This window comes from Mustela lutreola, chromosome 15 (genome assembly GCF_030435805.1).
Source record: "Mustela lutreola isolate mMusLut2 chromosome 15, mMusLut2.pri, whole genome shotgun sequence".
In the NCBI taxonomy this organism is placed as follows: Eukaryota; Metazoa; Chordata; class Mammalia; order Carnivora; family Mustelidae; genus Mustela; species Mustela lutreola.
Window position 1 is genome coordinate 11,821,785 of NC_081304.1, and position 10,600 is coordinate 11,832,384.

Below are 10,600 nucleotides of genomic sequence, written 5' to 3' on the forward strand. Positions count from 1 at the left end.
CCATTATTCATAAGAGCTGAGAGATGGAGACAGCCAGAGTATCTATCAACTGACGAATGAATGAACTTGAAGCATCATGTAGCCAGTACAATGGAATATTATTTGGCGGTAAAAAAGGAACAAAGTTCTGATAGCCACTACAGCATGAACGACCTTTGGAAACCGGAGGCTAAGCGAAAAGACCATCTCATATATGATTCCATGCATATGAAATGTTCAGAATGGGGAAATCTATAGAGACAGAAAGTAGATTCGTGGTTTTGCTGGGGGCTGGGTGCTGGGGGGCAGGAAGACGATGCTTCCAAGGCAGGAGGTTTCTTTTTGGGGTGATGGAAATGTTCCCAAATTGTGGTGATGGTTATGCACCTGAGTGGATGTACTAAAAAATACTGAATTGCACACTTTGCTCAAGTGAATTGTATGATGTATGAATTTAATCTCAGGAAAGCTGCTCTTGGAAAACTTTAGCTACGTGATCATAGATCCATCAGCCATGCACACTCACATACACGCTCATGCTCACACTCAATGTGCAGATTGTGTAGCAGCTCTGAGGTGGGGCAGGGGAGGAGTTCAAGGCCAAACCCAGCGGTGAGGCAATCAGGCTCACACTTTCCACATGGAAAGCAAACATCCGGCTCAAGAGTCCAAGAGTCCAGAAAGGTGTGCCAAGAAATGAGAGTTCTGGTGACCTCTGGTAATCACCACTAAATCAGGTGTAGAGGATATGGGGGGAGGAGGAGAAAGGATTCAGGAAACCAGGGGTTGCCTCCGGAGCTGGATTCTCTCCTTTTTTAAGAAAACCACTCTGTTCCCTCAAGCTAGTTGGCTTCTCCTTTCCCCACCACTCCTAGACCATCTCCACTCCATGGCTGTCCCCTCTGAGGTCACATCCTGCACCCAAGCTCTTCTTCCTGGATTACTGACCCAAAAAGAAGTGAAACCCTCTGGTCACCTGAAAGAGCCCTGCCAGTAAGGGTTAGCTTTATGGATTTCGAGCCCTGCACATTGGGACACTTTTTCTTTTTCTTTTTTTTTTTTTTAATTTTTGAACTAAATTATAAACCAGGGACAGAAAGTCCCCGGCACCAGCAAGAAGCTGGTTTCAAGATTCCCTACTCTCCACTGAAGAAAAGGAGGAACAGAAGAGCTCAGTGAGTCACTCCAGCACACAAAGCCACCTTTGCATGAAGGTAGCAGAAATGGGGCAAAAAAAAAAAGCCAAGGGTTAGAGCAAATGTGAAACCACTTACCATATTCTTTATCTATATTAACTCATCGGAGCCTCCCAATATCTCACGAGCCTCGGCTCATCCATCTGTAAAATGGGTGCTAGACCTCAACTTACAAGCTATTTGAACAAGTTAAGTGACGTAATACATATGTAAGTTTCCAAAAACTTACTGCATCAGAAATATCGGTTCTTATCATCATAACTCATCTTTTGTAAGATATTTTCTATATCGTGAGGACCTTCTCATTTGATCCTGGCTGAAAAGTATTATTATCCCCATTTTTAAAGGGATCCTATGGAAATGAGGGTCAGGTCTCCTGCCCACAACTATACAGTAAATGAATGAATCATGGGATTGGAATCTCTGCACCTCGCATCTCTCCCACCCCTAGGGGTCTCAAAGTCTGGTTGCCTCTGAGCCACTTGGACACTTGTCAGAATCAAAGAGGCATAGGATTGAGGGTACCAGACCCACATAATCAAATTTTGGAGGGAAGGGGATGCCATATGCCCTTTTAAGTCTCCTCCGGATAATTCAGTTGCACACCAGTCTCTGAGTCTCTGCACTAAATTAAGCACAGCTTGGAAAGAGAAAACCTGAAGGAAAAATAAAAACGTAATCAGGAAAAACTAGAAGCTAAAGAAAGAGACTGAGAAAGAAGATCTGCCTATGTCTTACGATGGCAGCCAACTTTAGGGAGTGTGTACTTTGTGCAGGAGATTGTTGTGGGTGTTTTATATACTCTCTATTAACTGATTTGAGTCCCTGAGCCACCCTTGGAGGTAGCTACTACTATTATCCCCATTCGACAGAGGAGAGAACTGAGGCTCAGAGAATTTAAAGTATATGCCCAAAGTCGTTGGGCTAAGAATGAGAGCCAGAACAGAACCTGAACCACCTGGGTAGACCTGTAGAGAAGAAACTATTTTCCTGTAAAGAGGAAACCAGGCCAAGAGAATGAGAACAGAGGCACCATGGAAATCTAAGACAGAACAAAGCTTGGTTGGGACCTCAATCTGCGTCTTGCCAAGGAGTGCTGGTATTGCAGAAACCCAGCTCGGGGCTTGGTAAGTTTAAGATGAGACTTGAGCAGGTGCACTCAAGTTGATGAGGCATCCTACTCTTGATTTGGGCTCAGGTTATGATCTCAGGGTCAGGGGATCGAGCCCCACATCGGGCTCCAAATTCAGCATGGAGCTTGCTTAGGATTCGTTCTCCCTCTCTTTCTGCCCCTCCCCCACTCATGAGCTCCGTTTAAAAAATTAAATAAATAAATAAATAAATAAATAAATAAATAAAATCTTTAAAAAATATTAAGATGAGACTCGGACACCTTAGGAAAGTTCCTGATGTGTGGGTAGCAAAGCAGCCTTCCTTGCCCTTTGGGAGGGCACCTCACACAGTGTAATGGGTTGAACAGTGGTCCCCAAAAAGATATGTCCTTGTCTTAATCCTTGGAAACTGTGAATGTAAACTTATTTGGAAAATGGGTCTTTATAATGCAAGTTAAGGGTGTTAATCTGGATTATCCAGATGGACCCTAAATTCAGTGACAAGTATCCTTCTAGGAAGAGGAGACACAGAGAAAAGGGAAGCCATGTGAAGACACAGAGAACATGGCAAATAGCCACAAGCCAAGGAATGCTGACAGTCACCAACGCTGGAAGACACAAGACAAGAAGTCTCCCCAAGAGCCTTGGAAGGGAGTGGGACCCTGCCAACACCTTGATTTTGCACTTCAAGCTCCCAGAACTGTGAGAGAATACATGTTTGTGGGTATAAGCCTCCCAGTTTGTGGTAACTTGCTCTGGACACACTAGGAAACTATATACTGGGGAAGTGACAATCAATTTAATAAACATAGCCCTTCCTGTCTCCTAGACATCCTATTTCTTTTACCCAGGTTACAATTCATCCCTTCATTTAAAGACCTGCTCCTCAGCCTCCTCCCACCGGCTTCTGGTGGCCCATCCTAGCTCCAGACAGGGGGAGGGGCCTGTCATCTAGAACTGGCCAATCAGAAAGCCCCATCTCCTCAGCTGCAGTGATTGGTTCAGGGGTAACTCATGACTCAAGCCTACCCAATCAGAGTCCTTCCCTAGATTTTTCTATTACTGAGCACACAGGGTTATAGGGCTGTGAAATCGGTGCAGGAAGAACCCAAGCTACTGCGGGGGACAGATACCTGCCGCTTGGGGAAAGCCCAGGTGCAGTAGGTAGGAATGAGGCAAATAGAAACAAGAAGCCAAGTTCAAGCGTGAGGAGACCCTGAGAGTATTTAAATTTCTGGATGCAGTTTGGGGCCAATCCCACCATCCCTGTGGTCTGTGACATGAAATTTAATGTTTCTGCCCAGGCTAGCTCGAATCGGGGTCTGGCCTTGGGACCAACAGAGCTCAGACTAACACAACAGCTTTCGAGCAACTGCCGTCTCCCCCAGGCCGAGCAGGGGCATCTGGGAACAAGCCTGACTACGTGGCTTGCATCTCTTTCTTTGCAAGGAAGTTTTGAGGACAAGATCCAGGGCTGGCAGCGTTGTGTGTTGGAGAAAAAAGAAAGAAACAAGCTTGAGAAAATGGGTCTCCTCGATTTTCACGGCATCAGTCAGAATATCCAAGAGACGCAGTGGAAATCATTCCAGAATGTTCATTCCTGTTTGGCGGAGCACAGAGAAGAGAAGAAAAACAAAAGACCCAGACAGGGAGCCAAGTCAGGGTGGGCACGGAGGCCCCAACCCCTTTTCATAACCACACGAAGCCACCTATCCATCCAAACACGGGCCCCAGGATCACAATGACATCTGAAACTTCTTTCAGGCATTTCCTTTCCTTTCAGGTCTCTTTGGGTTCCTCAGCCCAGATGTTGCTAATTTTCCATCTTTTCAAAGCTCTCCATTGCATTTAAAGTCAGAATGCATCCTATTCACCGCTTCTGAATCTGAGGGGGAGGAAATCACAGAGGTCAGCAGGCCTTTTAATATAGAAAGTAAATGAGGAAAGCTGTGTGCGAATGTGTGAGTGTGTGCGGGCACACACAGCCTGTTATTTCCGGCCTTAATCCACTTTTCAGCTCCACTGTGCAAGATCACAGGAGAGGCTTGGGCAGTGCCTCTAAGAAAGGTTCCTCACATCTCCAGGAAAGGAGCTGCTTCCCCCAAAGTTGCCTTTTCTAGTTGCCTGGGTCCGCTCTGCCGACCTCAACCAAGCTAATTACTGGTCAGCGAGTGGCCACTTTGAACTAGTCACACACCAGAGGCCCTCTGAGGATCTCGTTGGCTAGGCGACTGTTTTCATATGTTGCCTATTCTGTTTACCTGTGGCAAAGGGCTCATTCTCTCCCTCACTTGAGGCAGAGCAGGAAGGAAGCCAGGAACACGGGTTCTTCTGACAAGGCTGACCAGCAAGAGGTCTCCTGAAGAAATGAAATTCGGCTGCTGTTATTCAGAAAAGAGACAGCATGGGGAATGAAGGTGAGATACTGGTTTCCATCCCGCATAAACACTAAATTTCTAACCTGTTCACGGTCACCTGCAGAGGCGCCAGTGCAGTGGTAGGCTTGGAGAGACATATGGCTCCTACTCATAAAAGGTCGATTAGAGTGAGTGTATGTTAGGAAAACAGAAAGGTCTCAGGGTCATTTATTTTACCTTTTTTTTTTTTTTTAACATGATAGGGAAAAAAAAGATCAAAAGATTTGATGGGGCTCCTCTCCTAGGATTACAAACTCATCATACACATGACTTTAATTTCTGAACCCAAAACGGGGGCAAGTGGTCTTATGATGAGGAGTATACATGGAAACTATGGGAAAGAAGATCTTAAATTTGACTGCCCCAGAAATTATAGGGTGGTGGTTCTCAGTGGAGGGCAATTTTGGATTTTGTCTATTGGATAAAGACCAGGGATACTGCTAAACATCCTACAGGGCAAGGAACAGTCTCCTGCGACAGAGAAGTCTTCACCCGCCATTGAGAGACCCTGGATAGGACCAGTCACATGAGCCGATCTGACCACCAAGGCGTAGGGAGGTGTGGTCTTCCCAAGGGCCCAGAAGAGGAGAACCTGAAGCCTTGTTCCTAGAAGTCTCACCGCCAGTTAGCTCTGAGGAGCTGGGTGGCAAAGCCATGAGGTATGTGGGCTTGAGTGGGCACTAGAAGGAGCTAGAGCTGAGATTTTAGAAAAGCAGATCTCAGGAGAAAACAGAGGAGGCAGGTCAGAAAGGAGAAAAGTGGAACAGACTGTGCAGAAAGAGGCAGCGAGCAGGAGGCGCCTGAGGGACCCAGAAAGTAGGTGTCTTGGTCTTGGGCAGCTTCCTTCCCCCCAAGTGGCCCCACTGTGCTCTGTTTTCATGATGAGTCTAGGTCAGCACCCCCAAAGCTATACTCTGAGCCGGCGTGAATAGATTTCTGTTTCCTGCCACCAGGAGAGACTTGACTCATGCTTGCCAGTTGTATTTCTGGAATACGTAATTCCCTCTTAAGCTTGTGGAAGGAAGCTGGACTGTCGAACATGGAGCTGCCCCAAAGATGACAAGTCTAGAACGAGCTTTTGAAAAGAACCTGACTTTCCCCCAGCCCTGACCTCACACAGCCCATGACGCAGACGGGGCGCACGCCGCCGGCAGCCGTTGGTTTGGCTTAAAGGCTCCAGGCAACTGGTCACCTGTGGACGCGACAGTTCTGAACTGGTTCTGTGTCACGCAGCCCTTCTCAGAATAGTGCTTTTAAATGATTTAAATATTTCTAAATGAAGACAGCAACATACATAGGGCCAATCACAGTGAAAAAGAGTTCTCAGACTATTATAAAATTGAGATATAGCGCTCTGTGTCCCTGGAAATCCGTACGTTGAGAAATTCTAGGGGTACCTGGCAGGCTCGGTTGGTAAAACATGCAACGCTCAATCTTGGGGATATGAGTTCGAGCCCCACCTTGGGTGTAGAGATTACTTTAAAAAAAAAGAAGAAGAAGAAAGAAAGAAAGAAAGAAAAAGAAAGAAAGAAAGAAAGAAAGAAAGAAAGAAAGAAAGAAAAGAAAAAAAGAAAGAACTCTAGGGCCAGGTTTAATCCTTAACCATAATTTCAGAGTAGTGGTAAGCATAAATTACACTAAAAGATACATGCAACAACTATAATATGATACAAGAATCTCTATTCATTTTGTAGGCAACAGAGTAACAGATGCCATTAATACTATTGTGATTTGCTTCCTGCATTTGTAACTGAAAGATATGCCGGATTTCTATTTGAGGTTTGTGAAAAGAAAGATATATTTTATTGTTTAATAAAAACAAATACAGGGGTGCCTGCATGACTCAGTGGGTTAAGCCCCTGCCTTCGGCCCAGATCATGATCTCAGGGTCCTGGGATCGAGCCCCGCGATCCAGCCCCACGTCGGGCTCTCTGCTCACCAGAGGACCTGCTTCCCCCTCTCTCTCTCTCTGCCTGCTGCTCTGCCTACTTGTGATCTCTGTCTGTCAAATAAATAAAATCTTTAAAAAATAAAAATAAAAACAAATACAGATTTTATTGTTCATGGAAATAAACACATATTTTTCCTGCCATGTTCATGGATGCCTTGAATTTTATGCCCTCTTGGTGGTCCTTGGGCCACAGATTGAGAGCTTCTGACCACAGGGCTCCAGACAGAGGCCAAAACGGTTTTCTGAGCAGGATAACAGTGAGTGAAGCAGAAACAGAAACATTTTATTATTCGAAGACTAAGCAATAAACAGTGATTAATACCCAAGGCAAAGGAGCTCATTAGCTTGGTTCTTACCTTGTAGCACTCCAAGCACGAAGAGAAGAGGTAAGTTTGGGCACAGAATTTAAAGTCTGCTGAGGATACTGAATTAGGACAAAAAGCATCAGCCCACTGGAGTGGAACAGCCAGCGCGCATTGTAGGAGGGAAACTGTCCTCGGGAGCAGGGGTGCATCAGCTGTGCTACCGTGGGGTGTGGCGGTGGGGGTGGGGGTACGTGGGAGGCTCAGTTGGTTAAACATCTGTCTTCTGCTCTGGTTGTGATCCCAGGGACTGAGCTCCTGCTCCCTTTGCCCCTCCCCCTGCTTGTGCTGGCTCTCTCTCTCAAATAAATAAGTGAAATCTTAAATTAAAAAAAAAAAAGTGTTGCCAGAGCAAAGCAGGGAGAGGTGTCTTCCACTGCCCACTTGAAGGAAAGGCCTGACATGGTCCCCAGCGATCAAGCTGAGGGCCAAGAAGAGAAGAAATGGGGGTCAAAGTGGATGGATTCAATTCATAGAACAAAACGTGCCGGGTTGGGGCGGGGGTGGTGCAGAAGGCTGCAGACAAATACCTCTGTGACTGAAATCCAAGTCCTAGACTCTTTCTGTGGCTGAAGGTGCCTGAGAAAGTTTGTATGTGTTTGGAGAGGAAACACAGCTGTCTGAACACACTGCCACGGATGAAGGAACGGATGATGAACTTGAAAGCCCAAGTTCTAGTCTCCAGTTTGTCTTTGGCATCTGAGAAACAAACCATGTTGTTCCGTTCTTCTGGGCCTCAGTGCTCTCATCTACAAAACGAGACTGTTGAACTAGACCGACTCAGAGGCAAACATTTCACGGTGCCAAGTTCAGCCAGAAATGCTCACATCAGCACCGTGATCTCTAATCCTGGCTGCACATGGACACCTCCTGGGTCCCATCCCCAGGGTTCTGATTTAATTGGTCTGATGTCGCCCGAGCATTTAGATTTCTTAAAAGCTTCCAAAGTGATGGTAACAGACAACCAAGGTGGGGAACCACTGTTCAAGCATTAATTCATTTCTCAGCTTGATAGAGTGGGTAGGGGGGCCGAGATGAGACCCCTGAATAGAGAGAAGAAGATCGGGTTCCGTAGGACCCAAGAACTGAGCCACATCAAGACATGCGAGGACCCAGGGAAGGCAGAGGGCATGGGCAGAGGGTGAGCGGGGAACGCGGTGGTCTGGCCTGGATGACCAGGACAATTCTGTCTTATTAGCTGGGTAAACGTGGGGCAGTCATTTCCCTCTCTTCAGTCTCGGTTTTCTCATCTGTAAAATGAGCCCTGTGTAAACAAAAGGAAAGAAAACCAACATGGATGGAACATTCTTTCTGTGCCGGGTCCTGTCCTGAGTCTCACGCATTTGTTATTTGATTTCCTTCTCACACGGTGCTTCGGAGAGGAGGAAACGACTGAAAAGCTAACTGTCCCCTCCTTCTCTACCTCGCTGAATCACTGCAGGGACCAAATGAGCTCATGCGTCTGAAATAGGATCGCCAGCTTTAGCAAATAGAAACACAAGATGCGCAATGAACTTGGCATTTTAGATAACACAACAGACACTTTTATAGTTCTGTTAGTGTAAGGAGGTACCAAGTACTGTTTTGACTGATAATCTGAATTTGAAACTATTTTATCAACAATGAAGCCTGATATATGTGTGTAGTTTTATGGGGTTGTTTGGCCTCTCTTATTGATAAGAGGTTTTTCTGTATTAGGGTTATTAACCCCCTAACATAGGTCCTAAAGATTTCTCCTATTTGTGCTTTGTTTTTTACTTTGTTTATACTGTTTGTTGTGCAGAAGTTTTTAATTTTTATGTTGTCACATGTTCCAATCTTTTTCTTTATTGTTTATAGCACGTGTGCTATGCCTAGAAGTTTCCATCCAAAGATTATACACATTTTCACCCCTGCTTTCTTCTAGTGCTTTTATGGTTTTAGTTTTTACATTTAAGGCATCTGGAACTTATTTGGGAGGATGATGGCATTTTTTTTTTTTTTACCCCAAATGGCTAGTTTGTTGTCCCAATAGCATTCAATAAATTATCTTTTCCCCACTTGTTTGAAAATGCCCTTTATCATATATTGAATTCTGGGATTTACATGGGTATAATCCTAGGACTTCTAACTTGTTCTTTTCATAGTATGACACAATTTAAATCACTGTAATTTTATAACATGCTTTTTTTTTTTTTTCCCCTGGGAGGGCTATTTACCCCTAGTTTTCCCTTTTAAATAATTTCCTGGTTATAAGAACCTTTTTGTTCTTCCTAATAAATTTTAGAATTATTCTATCATGTACCCAAAACTCCAGGTGAGTGTTTAATTAGTGTTAAGTTTTCAGACTAATTTAGGGTGAAAGGACCTCTTAGCAATATTGTATCTGTTTATCCAAGACCAAAGGATGTCTCTCCTATTAGTTATCTTCTTTGTGATTTTCTTTATGATTTTATTTATTTGAAAGAGACAGAGATAGCGAGCGAGAGAGAAAGAGATCATGAGAGAGAGAAAGAGAGCACGCAAGAAAGGGGAGAAGGGAGAAGAGGGAGAAACAAGAGAGCAGGGAGCCCCAGGCGGGGCCAATTCCAGGATCCTGAGGTCATAACCTGAGGCAAAGGCAGATGCTTAAGCAACCAAGCCACCCAGGTGCCCCTTCTTATGATTTCCAGTAAAGGGTAAGCACTTTCTTCATGTTAGTGCCACACAATTCTTATTAAATTTATTCTTAGCATTTTATATTCCATTCATATTCATTATATTTTTCTATTTGGTTATTGTTTGGACATGTACCAGATGTTCTATTAAAAGAGGCGCCTGGCCATCAGGGAAATACAAATCAAAACCCAATGAAATATCACCTCACACCAGTCAGAATGGCTAAAATTAACAAGTCAGGAAATGACAGATGCTGGCGAGGATGCGGAGAAAGGGGAACCCTCCTACACTGTTGGTGAGAATGCAAGCTGGTGCAACCACTCTGGAAAACAGCATGGAGGTTCCTCAAAAAGTTTAAAATAGAGCTACCTTATGACCCAGCAATTGCACTACTGGGTATTTACCCTAAGGATACAAATGTAGTGATCCAAAGGGGCACGTGCACCTGAATGTTTATAGCAGCAATGTCTACAATAGCCAAACTATGGAAAGAACCTAGATGTCCATCAACAGATGAATGGATAAAGATGCGGACACAATGGAATATTGTGCAGCCATCAAAAAAAATGAAATCTTGCCATTTGCGATGACGTGGATGGAACTAGAGGGTATCATGCTTAGCAAAATAAGTCAATCGGAGAAAGACAACTATCATATGATCTCCCTGATATGAGGAAGTGGATATGCACCATGGGGGGTTAAGGGGGTAGGAGAAGAATAAATGAAACAAGATGGAATTGGGAGGGAGACAAACCATAAGTGACTCTTAATCTCACAAAACAAACTGAGGGTTGCGGGAGGGGTGTTGGGAGAAGGGGGCAAGGTTATGGACACTGGGGAGGGTAGGTGCTATGGTGAGTGCTGTGAAGTGTGTAAACCTGACGATTCACAGACCTGTACCCCTGGGGATAAAAATATATGTTTATTTAAAAATTTTTTAAAATTA

General features: G+C 44.7%; 1 long non-coding RNA gene across 1 annotated transcript; it reads left to right on the plus strand.

Annotated features, from left to right (window-relative positions):
- Positions 1–4,344: 4,344 nt before the first annotated feature.
- On the plus strand, positions 4,345–7,135 carry LOC131816383 (uncharacterized). The gene is made up of 3 exons (XR_009348036.1): positions 4,345–4,704; positions 5,160–5,363; positions 6,399–7,135. It is a non-coding gene; the product is annotated as an uncharacterized LOC131816383 (long non-coding RNA).
- The last annotated feature ends 3,465 nt before the right edge of the window (positions 7,136–10,600 follow it).